The following is a 17,404-nucleotide window of genomic DNA, read 5'->3' as shown; positions in this document are numbered from 1 at the left end:
AAGTAAATACAGAGACATTTCCCCATACGTAAACACAGAGACCTGTCCCCAAACGTAAACACAGAGACCTGTCACCATACGTAAATAGCGACCTGTCACCATATGCAAATAGAGACCAGTCCCCGTGAGCAAATACTGAGACCTGTCCCCGTAAGCAAATACAGAGACCTGTCCCCGTAAGCAAATACAGAGACCTGTCCCCATACGTAAACAGAGACCTGTCCCCAAACGTAAACACAGAGACCAGTCCCCAAACGTAAACACAGAGACCTGACACCACACATAAACACAGAGACCTGTCACCATACGTAAATACAGAGACCTGTCACCATACGTAAATACAGAGACCTGTCACCATACGTAAATACAGAGACCTGTCACTATACGTAAATACAGAGACCTGTCCCCATACGTAAATACAGAGACCTGTCCCCATACGTAAATACAGAGACCTGTCCCCATATGGAAACACAGAGACCTGTCAACATAAGTAAATACAGAGACATGTCCCCATACATAAACACAGAGACCTGTCACCATACGTAAACACAGAGACCTGTCACCATACGTAAACACAGAGACCTGTCCCCATATGGAAACACAGAGACCTGTCAACCTACGTAAATACAGAGACATGTCCCCATACATAAACACAGAGGCCTGTCCCATACGTAAACACAGAGACCTGTCACCATACGTAAATACAGAAACAGTCACGCTGCTGCTGCAATCAAGTGCTTAAAATGACCCAATATCTCATCAATAATCTGTGTGTCAGCGTTAGCGTGGGCAGCACTGCTCCGAAAGGGTGCTGTAGGATACTCTCCGATGCACAGCCAGTCTGAAGTAAGGACACGTTCAGAAGGTGAGCTGATGCCATGCCGTTTAAAATACAATTCGGTGTGGCAAAGCGTGACTGGAGTCACAACAGACAAGCTTATTTCCTTCATACAGTGGACTCACTTTGTTTATCATGTGCATGCTCGTATTTTGCAGGCCTGCTAGTAAAACCAATCGTCATCTCCTAGGCAACAGTCTAGTAGACATCCTATTTTGGAGAGTGCTGGATACACCAAGTAAATGAGCACTTAAAAGATCCAAAACTTTCCTCTTTCACTGCCAAATAAAAGTCACATATTTTGAGGTGAAACTTTTGGGAAGGGGGTGGGTTACTGTTGTTGTTTTTTCCTCATAGGCTACACAAGGTATTTTCAAAATGTATTAATTATGAGTTTTATAATCTTTCAAAAATACACTATTGTTACAAAAATGAATATTATGTACATGGACTTGATATGGAATGGTGAATGACTGCATTGCATTTGTTGATACCCCACACATTTTGCATAATTAGGCTACACTTGGCACATTGGTGCAAGTGGTGCAAAAAAGATATAGTAAAAGAAAGCAGGAAAAGTACCATATATACTAGCTTATGCTTTTTGTAAAGTACCATTCATTCTTGCTGGCGCAGGTCTGTCACATTGATGCATAAGGGGCTCAAAACTGCTGAAGCACAGGCAAAGCAGAGGCCCTCTACTGCCAGAATCAGGACCCTGAGGAGCCTCTGCCAGGGGTCGCAACCTCTGACCTTTGACAAGCAGAGGAAGGCCCAACTGGCCCACGAGGCTCCTAACTTCCTCATCCTCTTTGATTTAATCCAAAGTCATCATGGCAGTAGCGCGGAGGACAAGACAAACAGCTGCCGTAGCAATGTCAGGGCGCAAACCGAGGTGATCCCTGGGTGGGAGCTGGACTGCCAGTGAAGAATGAAATGGTTTGAAATTAATAAATAAATAATAGTCAGTATATGAGTGGCCAAAAAAAAAAGAAAAAAAAGAAAGGTCAACACTTTTCAGAACCCCGAGAGTCGATGTGCTCTGGCCTGATGAAATAACAGCACACAAAGTCTACCTTAAACGGCCTGACTGCAGTGACAACCTGCAGGCTAACTAAGCCTATATATGGCATTCCCTCTCACAACTGCATTATATCATTCCAATTGTAAAGTTAAGTCACAGTAACCTTGGTTTACTAATTTGACTGAAGACAAACATGTCAACTTTATACTGGACATATGTACACTCACCGAGCACTTTATTAGGTATTTATTACACTTTTTAGACCTATCGCCTTAAGTGTTATGATGCGTAGTGTGTTCAGAGATGCTCTTCTGCATGCCACTGTTGTAATGTGTGGTTATTTGCATTACTGTCACCTTCCTGTCAGCTTTGACCAGTCTGACCATTCTCCTCTAACATCTCTCATTAACAAGGCATTTCTGCCTGCAGAACTGCTGCTCACTGGATTTTTTTAGTTTTCTAGAGACTAGTGCGCATGAAAATCCCAGGTGATCAGCAGTTTTTTGACATACTCAAACCCCCCCTGTCTGCCACCAACAATCATCCCACGGTCAAAGTGACTTTTTCCCCCCATTCTGATGGTTGATGTGAACATTAACTGAAGCGCCTGATCTGTATCTACAGGATTGTACTGCATTGCACTGCTGCCACACAATTGCATGATTAGATAATCGCATGACTAAGTAGGTGTAATAAAGTAAAAATGTTCCTAATAAAGTGCTTGGTGAGTGTATATGCATATCTGTGTATGAGCACGTGTACATATACACATTGCGTGTGTGTGTCGCCATCTTCAAAACACAGACTGAAGAAGAATTGCAGTTCAACCAGGATATGCTGCACATATTAAATATTCAACAGGCCTTCTACACACCCGGCCCCTAGCTGTGAAGGAACGAGGATGGGATGGGATCTCCTCTCAGATGTTCGGGAGTGCTGAGGTGAGCCCTGGCTCTACACCTTGCATTTCTGCAGTCGGTGTTGTGGGCTGCGGACACCTATGGCACCTATGGCTTCCCATGCACCATGTTCCCATGTTTCATGCTTTTTAAGATTATGCAGTTGCAAAGCCCGAGAGGCAAATGGGGAAAATCCATGGGGGATAATGGATTATGGTGTAGGGACTACAACTTCCACATTCCCACAGGAAAATTCTGCGACGTCCACCACGAATGACGTCTAACTTGGTTCAGCCAATCCCGTAATGGCGGGAGCAATAAACGGTCCCGTATAAGAGCAAGACACGTTCTTGGGATCTCTCTTCTGGCTCTTCTGCTTTTTCTGCCTCTTCTGCTTGTTCTCTTCGACGCACCCTTTTTGGCCAGTCGCTTCAGCTCATCTGCTCCGAGACTCGGACAGAGGCTGAATGCTGCACAGCGCACTACCAGGCCTACGGACACACCCAGTTACCTCGCGGTAACTACGTGGCCTATAGTGAGTGGAAATTGTTGTACGCGGAACGCTACATCAGTTTACCCCAATAAAGCCCAACAACGAAACAGCAACGAACTTTTACACCTGGAAAAGGACCAGCGGATCAGACGACAACGCGCTGCTAAGACGGGAACACCCCAGCCTGCGCATCTCTCCCGGACACCATTCACAGCACCATCGCCGCTTCTACAAGGACAGCATGTCTTTTGGATCCAGCAATGCGTATGGACTCAGTAAGAAAACAAACATTCAGGCATAGCCAGTGTTTAGTTTAGTCTTAACTGTTTTTGTGAATCTGTGTTTCAATATTTACCATCCAACCATTGTAATGTGTTTGGTTAGCTACATATATATGTACGTGAATTGATTCGCCGTCTTTTGCGCATATATAGAGTAAAACTACGCAAGTAGTCCCTTCTCACAGCTAACTCTAACTCATTACCACACCCAGAACTCTAGCGACACGCGCGCTTGCGCGCGCCACACACACGCACACACACATACCAAACTAAATTTCCTTACTAACTTCCCGTTAGTTTATCTGTTATGTGTTTGTATGTTTGTTTAATAAATATATTTTATTAAACCCCGGTGTCCGTTTTGGAATCGCATAGACATGAGAGCCGAGTTAAAGCAGTCTTTCGAAGAACTTCCAACCTTCAGGTTATCGGTATGTTCAATCATTAATATTGGTTATTTTAATTAATTGAAATACTATATTTGTGGTTGGATATTTCTGATAACAGTAATTTTATGAGACTGATTACTTTTTGCAGTTATACTGCAACACAACGTTTAACTGGCGCCCCGGTTTCGTAGAGAGTAAAATCCCTGCGTTATTTGGCGGCCCGTGCAAGGACCCTACATAATTTGGAGTCCCGTGCGAGGACCCCTACAATGGGGTCCAGTTAACTGGAGTTAAGCCTACAGACACTACAACCCTCCAGGAATAGTTTAGCCTGCAGACACTGTGGCCCTCCAGGACTGGAGTTAAACCTGCAGACACTGCGACCCTCCAGGACTGGAGTTAAACCTGCAGACACTGCAACCCTCCAGGACTGGAGTTAAACCTGCAGACACTGCAACCCTCCAGGACTGGAGTTAAACCTACAGACACTGCAACCCTCCAGGAATAGTTTAGCCTGCAGACACTGTGGCCCTCCAGGACTGGAGTTAAACCTGTAAACACTGCGACTCTTGAGGAATGGAGTTTAGCCTGCAGACACTGCAGCCCTCCAGGTCTGGAGTTAAACCTGCAGACACCGCGGCCCTCCAAGACAAGAGACCCTTGCATTACATTACATTACATTATTGGCAATTGGTAGATGCTCTTATCAAGAGCAAAGTACAGTTGATAAGACTGGAGCAATGCAGGGCTAAGGGCCTTGCTCAAGGGCCCAACGGCTGTGTGGATCTTATCGTGGCTACACCAGGATTAGAAACACCAACCTTGCATGTCTCAGTCATTTACCTTAACCAGTACGCTACAAACCACTACAGTAGAGCAATTCAGTTCAATACAGTTCAGCACCAAATGGACTGGAGTGTTTTCCCTTTCCAAATGGGATAGAAATTTCTATGAATACAATATTCCCGCAAAAACCGCTAATTAACATAAGTACATTCCAACAGCAGAAGGGCTGGATTGAAACCCCAAACCAACCACTAAAATGACACTTGGAGAGAACAATGAACTCCACTGACCGATTCAGGGTTACCCGGGAAATGTAGCAAAACTACAAAATGTACATTTAATCAAAAGCCTACAACAAATTATGAAAATGACAAGCGCTAACCATCTGTGGAGAAATTAATTAGCCGTGAGGTGAGGCACGCTGTGGATGCAGCCCCCTTCTGAAGAAATCAAAAGAGCTGGGCTATTTTCCACCAAATCCAATTTGATGCTTTGAGACGATATCTAGGGAGGGAGATTTATAACCGCGCACTTTTAGTGTTCTTACTCAATATGACAGCTGTTCAGCACTGCAATTTACAGATATCAGTGCAAATTGATATTAGTTGTCCAATTATACTTGCCTCGGATAATAAAAAGCCCCCACAAACATTTTGCAAGACGCAATTTATGCTAATTATACTAAATCTTGAGCCTTAAACTGAAAGAGATCAGTGTTTTTAGCAGGCCAAAAGGATTACTCATCTGGAAACTGATCATCTTTCTGCACCTCTGAACCAGTATCCTGTGATTTGATGCGACCTGAATTGCATTCAGTCTAATAACAATTGAGCCAAAGGAGCACAGTCAGTGCACAGCGCTCTGTTCTGAATACACAAATTCCAGCCTTTTTCTGCCTGTAAAGTTCTTCCCTATAAGTACATTGGTAGTCTTGGGGTTCCCTGGAAAAGCAGGAATATCGAGTGATGGCTTTGGGAAATTGACTGAGCTTAAATATGCTCAAACGATTGCAGACTCTCCTCTTTTTACGTGCTGCAGACGGCACAGAATTACTCGGCCTCATACAGCTGTGAAAGGTGTGAAGAACAAAAAAAAAATAAAAAAAAATAAAAAATATCAATGTCATCTGTTCGGGGGGGGAAGGGGTGTAAGGAAGGGGTGTAAGGGGGGGGGAGGGAGAGAGGGGGAGAGGGAGAGAGAGAGAGAGAGAGAGAGAGAGAGAGAGAGACATTACAGACATCGGCCAAACAATCGGCTTACCGAAACAAACCGTTTGGAACATCATTAAGAAGAAAGAGAGCACTGGTATATGTTTAGGATCATTGCCTTGCTGTGGGATGAAGCACTATCCAATGCGTTTGGAGGCATTTGGAGGCATTTGACTTAACTCAAGTAGACAAGATGCTTCTGTACACTTTAGAATTCATTCAGCTGCTGCTATCAGCAGTTACGTTATCAATGAAGGCAAGATTTTTTTGCTTCCTTGATTGTCATTGCCAACACTCTGGTCCTCATGTTGACAAATGCCAAAAACAGACTGCAAAGGTTAGATACTGAAAGCTCCTTTACCTGTACTAATGAAGAGATTGAATACACCTGACCAATCAAAAACAGTTGAGAGGCAAACTGTCCAAATAGTTTGGTCCTCTGAAATGGGGGGGGGGACTATGTATAAAAAGGGATGCAATTCCTAAATGGATCACCCTATATGGATGTAAATACTCAAATTAAAGGTGACAGTCCTCACTTTAATCTCATATTCATTATATGATTTCAAGTCCAATGAGTCAGACCCAATAGAACAGAAATTATACCACTGTCCAAATATTTACGGACTGCACTGTATGTCATCCGGGCATTTTGAGTACATTACATTTACAGAAAAGCCCACCTACTTTTCATCCATGGGTACTCACGGACTGCATTCAGGAGCACACAAAGTACTAAAATAGGTAGGCAGTAGGTTTACTAGACGGTACATACTGTATCTTGAGGACACAGAATTTAGGAGGCTGTGGCCATAATCTTTTGTAGATGGGGCTCCAATAGAATGTTACAGTGATGATGTCTTTTTGTTGGCCGACGATTTCTTCCACCATGGGTTCTCTCTGAAGATTTCCCATGCTTTTTTTCCCCCATAGGGATTTCAACTCACACAAATAAGGTCTGTGGTCCTTAATACAGTTTCACGTTTTGTTCTAGGAGTTAAATTACATATGTTGCTATCTCAACTGTGTATATCTAAGCTGTTATGTGCTTTAAAAAAGCAAGTTGCTATCAGCCGGTCTTGCAGGTTCAATATGGCAAGTTGTTAGCAACTTTGAATTCACGTTTGACATGTTAAAAAGTATGAAACTTAACTCATACCACAAAACGTGAAACTCTATACCATACATTAAATAGAGGCTTTATATTCGGCATAAATCAAAATTCCTATGGGAATAAAGCATGGGAAATCTGCTAGGGAACCCATCCATCCATCCAACCATTATCTTAACCCACTTATCCTGAACAGGGTCGCAGGGGGGCTGGAGCCTATCCCAGCATACATTGGGCGAAAGGCAGGAACACACCCTGGAGAGGTCACCAGTCCATCGCAGGGCACACACACCATTTACTCACACACTCATACCTACGGGCAATTTAGACTCTCCAATCAGCCTAACCTGCATGTCTTTGGACTGTGGGAGGAAACCGGAGTACCCGGAGGAAACCCACGCAGACACGGGGAGAACATGCAAACTCCACACAGAGAGGCCCCGGCCAACGGGGATTGAAACCCAGGACCTCCTTTCTGTGCCGCCTGCCATCCGTGCCGCCTGCTAGGGAACCCACGGCTCAAAAATGCTAACACTCATCCGGGTTTTAGGACTACAAACTGACGCATTCTATTGGAGGCAGTGATTCAAACCATCTCAACCACTGATCTATATCATATTCCTGGGCTATAACTTGCTAGAACTAATAAGATTGTAGAAAAGCAATCTTACACATTGTAACCTCCCTTTACAGACAGAAGTGTTGTAATGGTATCAGTTAGGTACTGACCTATCAAAACTGTGCTAGGCTGACTGGGCTTGGCAGGGCTGACACACAGGTAAGTGCAGTGAGCAAGTAGAAGGTAACAAGGTAAGTGGGGAAAAACTAAAAATCCTGTGGAACTAGCCTTGCTGGTCAGACACCTCTTTACATTGAGCAGTGAAAGCAAAACTAGAGGAGATCACAGTGATAAACCCGCCCACCTTTTAGAATGTCAGCAACATTTTCTATCCAATTACATCAACTCATGGAAGGTTGATCTAAGGTGATTCAAACATTAATTATGAGACACAGGGAAGTAGTTGAAAAGGGAGACGAGGCATGTGACAAAAACAATCAACGGAATATCCCTGTCTCCCTCTGAAAATCGAACCAGTACAGTAACATCCTTGCAGAGCCCCTCTCTGTTCCACTAAGCTCTGTTCCCTGACAGTAAGTCGAGGATACAGCGAGCTCTCTCAAGCTCTGGCCGTCTGGTTTCTGAGAATACCAAGGAAAAAACTGGTTCAATTTGTTGCCTTCGCAAAACCTCCCAACATGCCCAAGTTACATGGCTAAAAAATGGCCCAAAAAGTCACTCACAAATTGGAAATTGGGGTTTGTGTTGATTTAAAGCAGGGAAAAACATGAAACTACGTACTCAAACAGTTTTCTATCTACTTTCAGATTATGAACTCCATTCTCACAATACTGCTCAGAAACAAGTTGTGGTCATTCAAAACTGCTTGCCAATTATTTTTCAAAGTTTGATAGCTTACTACATCAGCACCACTTGGTGTAGCTATGACTTCAAAACTTTTAAGACTAGTAGATATGTTGGTTAAAAACAGCCACAAGGAAAATGTAGTCAAATTTAATCAACAATTATACAATGCCAAAGTTGGTTGTGCTGCCTATTTAAGTAGTTGACAAGGTGGAAACTTTCAGATGAACTTTATGTTCTTCAAAAAGGTATAATAGGCCTTCCTACGTAGAAAATATTTTGTTGATACTGTCATGCATTTGCATGTTTTGATCGCTTCAAACAGGAACTCAAAAGGAACATATACATACAATCCTTACATTAGTATATGTATACACACATTACTTTCATAATCTGTAGACAGGAAATTGTCCATGCACACTTGTTCAGGTTTTTCCTTGTTTTAATGCCACAGATACGATGCACCAAAATCAACATAAACCCCAATTTCCACTAGCAGTTTTTGGATGCCACCCCACACATCACCTTTCTTAAGAGCCAATATCTCGAGAACGACAAATTTGGTGAGGCTAATGTTTTGCATGTTCTCCATCTAACATGTACAGAATATTTAGACAAACTTTGAGCAAAAGTGGTCACTCCCCCACACATCTGGTAGATTTTTCAAAGAAAGACCCCAATACTTGCATACTAAGATCCTATACCAGTGAAGTCTGACCCAGACCTTTAGGTTGGACCACGATGTGAAATGCAATAGGTCTAGGAAATATCAGATAAAGGTCAAATAAAGTGCATAGTGTAAATGGGGCCAGACTGCAAACTGCAAAACTGCTAAGATGCTTTATTTAAATCACCTCCCTTCTAGGTCAAACTGCAGCAAGTACCCATTTATTTCCTTTTGAACTGCTTTTAACACACATCTTAAAATTCTGTTATGTTCTAGCTCTGGTTTTCAAAAGGGCCACTTGGACACTGAAGGTTGACGAGAAACTGGCAAAACCTTTAATGCATTTAATTCAATAAAAAAAAACCTCATGGACGGAAAACAACTACCATACTTGAAGTGAAGGGGTGAGGTGGTCCCGGTCGATCTCATCTCTTTTACAATGACATAAAGCAGCTTTATTGGGTGGCAACAGCACAAGCCCTCTCTGGAGTACACAGGTAGCAGTGACAATTCAGTCTGTCGGCCTCCACAGTCCAACATTCAGCACCGACAGTCAATTAGACTAGAAGGAAATGGCACCACTGCAAACAGCAACATGATTGGTGTTATTTGGCAGCTATTAAATCCATTAGCCTGGCTTCAGATAGCAGCAATGAGACCCTGTGTGTGTGTGTGTCTGTATGCAAGTATATGCATATATTTGTACATATGTGTGTATCAGTGTATATATGCACGTGTGTATCCACAGGCTAAGGGGGGAGCGGTCCATCATTACTGGTCACTACATTCTCATTTGGTGCCTGGAGTTCAAAGCATGACAGAGATTGTATTTCCTGCGTATTCCTGAGAAACAAAGATAGTGCATTTGACAGATTTACGGTCTGTAACGTTGCTTTTTGAGTTCAGACCTGGTTCAGACTATGACTTAATGAGCTACATGCTCAGATACTTTTTTAAAAGCTTCTAACCTCCTACTGCCTGCCAGAGCCTTCCACACCACAACCCTCTGACATGATGCGGCCTGGTCCCTTATGGTCAGTATGATTGCTACATGGTTGCTTGCCGACCTGCATTACACCAGAGCAGTAATGGACAAAACCACAGGAGCCGCTCAATCAATTGTCGCATGCGACACATGGAGAAATTGCACATGGTCAACCAACACAGACGACGCTTGGATAATTCTGATCACAGCATCCTATGCAGCTTAGACCACATGAGAAACGAGTTCAGCATAAATGTATGTGACCTGGTTTTAGAATATCCGCTGATGGGTGCGGGAGACCCCGAAATTCTACCCACAGAACATTGAGCAGATGAGTCTCGCCTTCTTGAGTTTGTGACAAGATGCATCTAGCCAATCCAGGCATCTTAACTCCTCGTTGCGGTCAGCTGAAATTCTAACAGGACCTGCATAGATCAGGGGTGTTCGGTCTTATCCAAAAAGGGCCGGTGTGGGTCAGGTTTTTAGCCAAGCACAAAGATACCCAATTCTACTAATCAAGGTCTTGATTGAAGGCCATACAAGGCGTCACAGTGCTGGGCTAAAACAAAAAACCTGTCCCAACATGGGGCCTTTTCGGATAGGATTGGCCACTTTTCATTTCTTCATTCACACCTCTGGTGTAGCTGACTGAACATTTAAAGATTTTTTTTCCACCTAGTGTGCCCTTTCACAGTTTTAATGTAAACCAGGCTTCAGACAGACAATCATTACATTACATTATTGGCATTTGGCAGACGCTCTTATCCAGAGCGATGTACAGTTGATTAGACTAAGCAGGAGACAATCCTCCCCTGGAGCAATGCAGGGTTAAGGGCCTTGCTCAAGGGCCCAATGGCTGTGCAGATTTTATTGTGGCTACACCGGGATTAGAACCATCAACCTTGCGTGTCCCAGTCATTTACCTTAACCACTACGCTACAGGCCGCTACAGGCCACAATCCTCATCCTCATGTTGACGAAGCCAGTAATCAGGGGTGTGGGGATGCATAAATATACGGACAGATGTTTTCAGTCACCATTTATATGTAGCGTGTCTCCCACAAACTCTTTGCCCAGTGTGAGGGTCTTCTTACACTGTATCAAGGGAACACCCCACCCCCCATTCACACTGGGTTCTTTTCAAAAATCTACACATGCCAACTTTTATAGCTTTTGGAATAAAGGCAAGACATGGGTGTAAAATTACGGCAAACAAATCACTCAAAACGCTGCAGGAGAGGAATTTTTCTTTGGAACCCCAACATCTATGCTAAAACTACGCTGGGGAAATGCTGGCTTTTTCGTGTATGCAGGTGCACTGTGAATGGGGAACAGGCTATTTCTCTCAGCTGCACTTGCTCAATGCATTGCTGGCATCCATCTGCTCTCAAAGTCTCATTTACAGCTTTATGGGAATACTTGTCAAACTGCTTGTTTTTCGCACAAGCAGCTGCTGAGATCTCCAAAGAGAAACCAACTTGTTTCCCAACATATTGACATGTAACAGTAGGACACACTACAGAACAGGCAGGCTGAATCGCGATTAATTTGTAAAACATTTGTAAATACAGAAGAAAAATCCTTTTCTGTTCCTAGCACACTCCAGCACTTATGTCACTGAGAACAATTACAAGTGCCATTTTTGCAAGAACGTTTGCTGCTTTTGTGAGAAATGTGGAAAAACCTTGAAAGAAAGCGATACCTTTGTGAACAAGATGAATATTCTTCAAAGACAGGGAAATATCCCACAACTGAGGCTTCCCACAATGGATAAACAAGTCCCACAGACTTCAACTGCCCTGAACACAGAGCCTCACCATGAAATACACACAGTGTTTCAACTGACAGTCTCCATGGGCGGATACAAGTTTTTAAAAGTGCCGTGTGGGTGAGGGGGGGGGGGGGGGGCAGGTTGTAAACCAAGTGGAGGAGAGGGGGAGGGTAAACATGAGCATAATTCACTAATTTCAGGTACTTTAGCATTTAAATCTCCCTGAACTAAACTTGCCATCGATCATGCTGCTCTCCTGGAGCCCAGCACAAATCCACTCAATCCATGTGACGAGTCCACCAGTGCTTTCTGATCGGAGGCTAAAACATTTCACACATCTGTATGGAATTCAAATATGCACACTTTGCATATTTAATAGAAATCCATTCAGATTCGACATGCAAATAAGTGCATTGCAATTTTGCCTTATTTTAAAAAATGAAACATCAGCATCAGAAGGACTGCACAATTCATTTGAGAATAAGTATATTTCTAGCTTACGGATAGCTTTACCATCCTTTTCAGCCATCATCACTCAAGGATAAACCAGAATGCCAGAGAGGCTCATCTTAATACCACAACATTGACACTGAATAACCTGTTCTTTTCCTGTTTTTCTCCATTCAAAATGGCATCTAGAAATGCTGCCAACAGCCAGGAAAGGGCCAATGCTGTTAGTCAGCAATGAAGCAGCGTTGAGTGTGTCATTTCAAAAAGTTTTTGGTCATAATCAGGTTTTTTTTCCCCCAAATGTGAAATCTTACTTCTGCACTGCACTGCCTTTAGAGACACCTTTGAATGATTTGCATTGCACAATTCAAGCAAGAGCAAAAATCTAAGAGGCCAGAATCCATTTGAACATTGGTGGGTTGAAAGCATATTTTACCTGTCGAAGCAGAATCCTCAGAGAAACATAGAAAATATATTGAGGCCAGCATCAGGCTCAGCTTGGTAACCAGGTACCCAGTCTGTAACATATCCAACCTCATATTGCCTATCTGATGCGTGTGGAGTTATTCTTTTTCCTGTCCCGATAATACTCACCCCCACCCCCGTACATGCACGCACAGACAGACACACACACGTGAATTATTATATCACAATCCACATCCTTTCAACCAGTTCCCAAGAGGCAGAGCATATGACCTCTTGTGACTCGTGGAAGTCACTTGGGAAGTGGTCTTAAGAAGAGGGTCTGCAGTCAGGAAGAAAACAGGACACCCATGTGTCACAGATGTAATTTTACATCTTTAGGGAAACTACCATTGTAAAGGAATTCATACTTTCAAGTTATGGCACCTTAATTTTATCATTACAGGAGCTTAATAATTCACACAAATCCCCCCTCTGCACTGCTAGTTACTCACAAGGTGTTTCCATAATCAAGTCTCAGATGACAGATTCCACTCACACATATCACTAAGTTTATCCACATTGACGATTTATCCAGAGAAGGCTTTCGGGTGGTCTGATATTTCACTGTCAAGAGCAGCCAACCACTCAACAGTAGATCAGTTTTTTTGGAATTGTCCAGCACAGGGGTGCCGATCCATTTCAGGGTATTCAAATTCTGCTCTTACTAATCATTTAATTAGCTCAATCGTATCCTGATATAATATTGGTACAAGCACCAGCTATAGCAACAGTATTCTAAAGATTTTACTGGAGTTTATAGAGCGGTCAGTAAACCAAAACTAAGATATGCATGCATAAGGTCCCTCCGGGATCAGAGCTGTGGTCCATGGGTGGGGGATAATATCTGGGAAGGCATGGCTGTTTTCCGGGGTTCAGGCCAGGGCTCAAATGTGAAGCTTAGCCTTGAAACGGGGTGAAAACATATTGTAGACATTTTCACCACTGACCACTGTCACATCTAAGTTGTGAAGCGGCCGGCTTGATCGAAGCATTAAAACTGCCACAGCTCGAAGTGTCCATCCAAAAACACAGAACCCGACGTGTTCTGTCCCCCAATCTCGTTTTGCAGATTTGGCTATCCTATTCCCCACGAATGATTATCACAAGTTTCTCTGTCGCTAAGCAAGTGGTTGGTTTCATTTATTTTACTTGCCGGTGGGAATCACTTGTAGACTCGCTTAATCTCAAACGAATGAGGACATGGAGACTATACACTCAACTCGATGGAAAAATGAACAATCGCGTGAACTTTTTATGTAGGCTACTTAAAATTAATATGGCCTCGGCTAAACCCCCGTGCACCCACCCCGAACTTTCAGAGCACGAAGGGGTTAATGGTAGACTGTGGAATTCACGAACATTCCGGGCTAATGAAAAATATGTTTCCTCCTGTATAAAACTGCACTTATGTAAATGCAAAAAGACGTTAAGCGTGCACGACCACGCTCTCGTCGTACAGAACCAGCAATGGCCGTCCCTTTAACCTGCAACCTCCAAAAGCTGCACTTTTCTGCGAAAAAGATGACCCCAATGAATAACTGCAGGGCCCGGTGTCGCCATACACGTACAGCACCACCACACAGCCACATACAACAACACGCAGAGCATGCACATACCACCAAGCGGAAAAGACACAGGCTATAAAGCTACAATAAAAAATCAAACACTGTATGATTCTCCGCTGTAGCGGACGAGAACAAGCCCGTGTCCAATTTTCTACTCGATTCCCCTTACGTGAAAGAAACTGACCTGTTCGCAAGCTGAGCAGTTCGTTGGATATTGGGTTGAATCCGAGTTAAATCCACTTTCAGTAAAACAAAGAGGCGAAAATGTCCGGGCAATCCCGAGACAGACCGAACAACCACCCCGTGTGTACTACAGAGCGCATGCTCAGCACACGGGGAGGAGATTTCAATGAGCAAAGAGGTGGAGAGACAAGTAACAATATTCAGTGCAGGTTGCGTACAGTTCGAGCAGTCTGTAACTGGCGATAACGTAAACTGTAGCAGGTTTATGAATGATGTAGACTGACAATGGATACAAATAACATCAACAACTTTTAAACAGTGAGAATAATAACGGTGTAGAACTTTTGCAAGCCCCACCCCCGCAGCCGCAGATAAACCCGCGTTTAGATTACTGTGAGACTGTATGTATTCGTCCAATATGTTCTGTAGCCTATAGTATACCGTTGGATTCCTGTATTTTCTGAAACAGAACATACAGTGCCATGAAAAACTAATTGCCCCCTTCATGATTTCCTCTAGGCCTATTACTCCATATTACAAAATGCAATATTAGACAAATTGAACCTTGGTAAACACAAAACACATTTTTTAAAATGATTGTTTACATTACATTAGCATTTGGCAGACACTCTTACCCAGAGCTACGTTTCATTTATTTAATGAAAAAAGTAATCAAACACCCATATTACCCCTGTGCAAACTGCTGTCTATCATGGACAATGACAGTCACCCACTGCACACCGCCATAATGAAGCAGAGGAGTAGGTTGCTGTCACAGAGCTGCTCAACGGACAGACTCGGGAGAGCCTTTGTCCCCAGGGCCATTAGGCTCTTCAACCCTTCCCAGAAGAGTTGGGCGGGGGGAAATTAAGTACAGGGCCTGATGCTCTGTTCTCTGTTTTCTCTCTGTTTTTGCTTTATTTCACTGGCTATATTAGCCATGCAGTTCAAGTCACAGAGCCTTAGAAATGGCTTTGTAACCTTTTCCAGACTGATATATTTCAACTTTTTCCCTCATCACTTCTGGAATTTCTCTGAATTAAAGCAGTTCTGCAAAGAAAAGTTTAAAATTAAGATTAAAATTCCTCCACAGCGAGAACAAATTATCAAAAGTGTTCAATTGCAGTTTTTGCTGCTAATTGTTTTCCACATATAATACATTTCTATTGTTTCACTGTGTTTGTTCAATATACAGTGCCGTGAAAAAGTATTTACCCCCTTCCTGATTTCCTCTATTATTGCATATTTGTCACACTGAATGGTTTCAGATCTTTAGACAAAATGTAATATTAGACAGGGCAAACCTGGGTAAGCACAAATACTTTTTTATTATTATTATTTCATTTATTTAATGAAAACATTCATCTAACACCCATAGCATCCCCAAATTTCCCCCTTAAACTTTAGCAGCAATAACTAAAAGCAAACACTTCCTATGATTTGATATCAGCCAGTCACATCTGTGTTGAGCAATTGTAACCCACTCCTTTGCTTTAATAAAGACTATTGGATTCAAGTCAGAACTTTGACAACCCAATCACACTTTAGCTTCAGCTCATGGACAAATAACCAGACATTAACCAATAATGTTGTAATACAGAGCAGAATTCATGGTTCTTTCAATAACAATGTTTGACTTTTTGTGTGATGTTCTTACTGTGAAAGGCTGTATTTGCTTTATGGCAGACATAATGGACTCATGTCATTCAAAAGGTTCCATAGAACATAATCCCAAAAGGTTTAGGGATAATCCAGGTGAGATGAGCATTGATATTACTCTTGGTTAGCAGTGGTCCTGGTTGGTTACCTTGATACTTTCTCATGAATCCCTCATAAGTCCCTGCCCGGCTCTCTCTTATTGTCGAGCCATGAATAATGACATTAGCTGAGGCTAGAAAGGCCTGCACAGATGATCATTTGTGACGTCCTTGATGAGTTGTCACTGCGCCCATGGAGGAATTTTGAAGAATCACCACTGTTCCAACTGTTCTCAATTTGGAGATAATGCCTCTCACTGTGGTTTGGTGGAGTCCCAGAGCCTGAGAAATAGCTTTGTAACTCTTTGCAGACTAGATATTGCAACATTTTTTCGCATCTCATCCGGAATTTTCTTTGATTATGGCATACCAGACCTACGAATTGGCTAAAATTCCTTCACATTCTTGTGAAGTGAAATATTGATATGAAATTATGGGAAGTGTTCAATTGCAGTTATTGCTGCAAAAGGTGGTCCAACCAGTTATTAAGATTAAGGGGGCAATTACTTTTTCACAGGGGTGATATAGGTGTTTGACAGCTATTTTTGTAAATGAAATAGTAATTTTAAAAATGTGGTTTGTTTTACTCAGGCTCCCTTTGTCTAATTTTACATTTTGTCTAAAGATCTGAAAGCATTCAGTGTGACAAATATGCAATAATCGAGGAAATCAGGAAGGTGGCAACTACTTTTTCATGGCATTGTACTTTAGGAAGCTCATCAAAATAATAAACTTGTTTTTGTTTATAAAGATAAGACTAAAAGATTCAAACATTTCCTGATACTACTTCCATCAGTGTAAGATATTATTTGGGTAATTGCCTACACTAATACCCTATAGAATATACCTATACTGACTCTGAAGTCTGACTAAACATTCAACCATAGGATTGGTTTTGAAACTGCAGTCCAAAGGCCATGATGGCATATCTTAAACTGAACTATTTTAACAGGAAAAACAAGCTCAAATCTAAATGTTGTGTATCAGTGCACAACTGGCATCTATACCACAGTGGAACACAAGCTGCTTTGGTGTGTCAAGTATGTACAAATTACATTGACTTAACGATTATCCCGAAGAAATGTGCATGCACAGCTCTTGCCCCAAGC

At 42.5% G+C, this 17,404-nt stretch overlaps 1 protein-coding gene across 1 annotated transcript in view; it reads right to left on the bottom strand.

Moving 5' to 3' along the window:
• Positions 1 to 14,676, bottom strand: part of LOC133135857 (polycomb group RING finger protein 3) — a 60,148-nt gene extending 45,472 nt beyond the window's left edge. The window contains exon 1 of the mRNA XM_061253170.1: positions 14,540 to 14,676. The gene's annotated coding sequence lies outside the window, so the exon portion shown is untranslated. The remainder of the gene's footprint in view (positions 1 to 14,539) is intronic.
• Between the last annotated feature and the right edge of the window lie 2,728 nt (positions 14,677 to 17,404).

This window comes from Conger conger, chromosome 8, assembly GCF_963514075.1.
Source record: "Conger conger chromosome 8, fConCon1.1, whole genome shotgun sequence".
Taxonomy (NCBI): domain Eukaryota; kingdom Metazoa; phylum Chordata; class Actinopteri; order Anguilliformes; family Congridae; genus Conger; species Conger conger.
The sequence above is the reverse complement of the archived record's forward strand: the minus strand, read 5'-3'. Positions and strand labels throughout refer to the sequence as shown.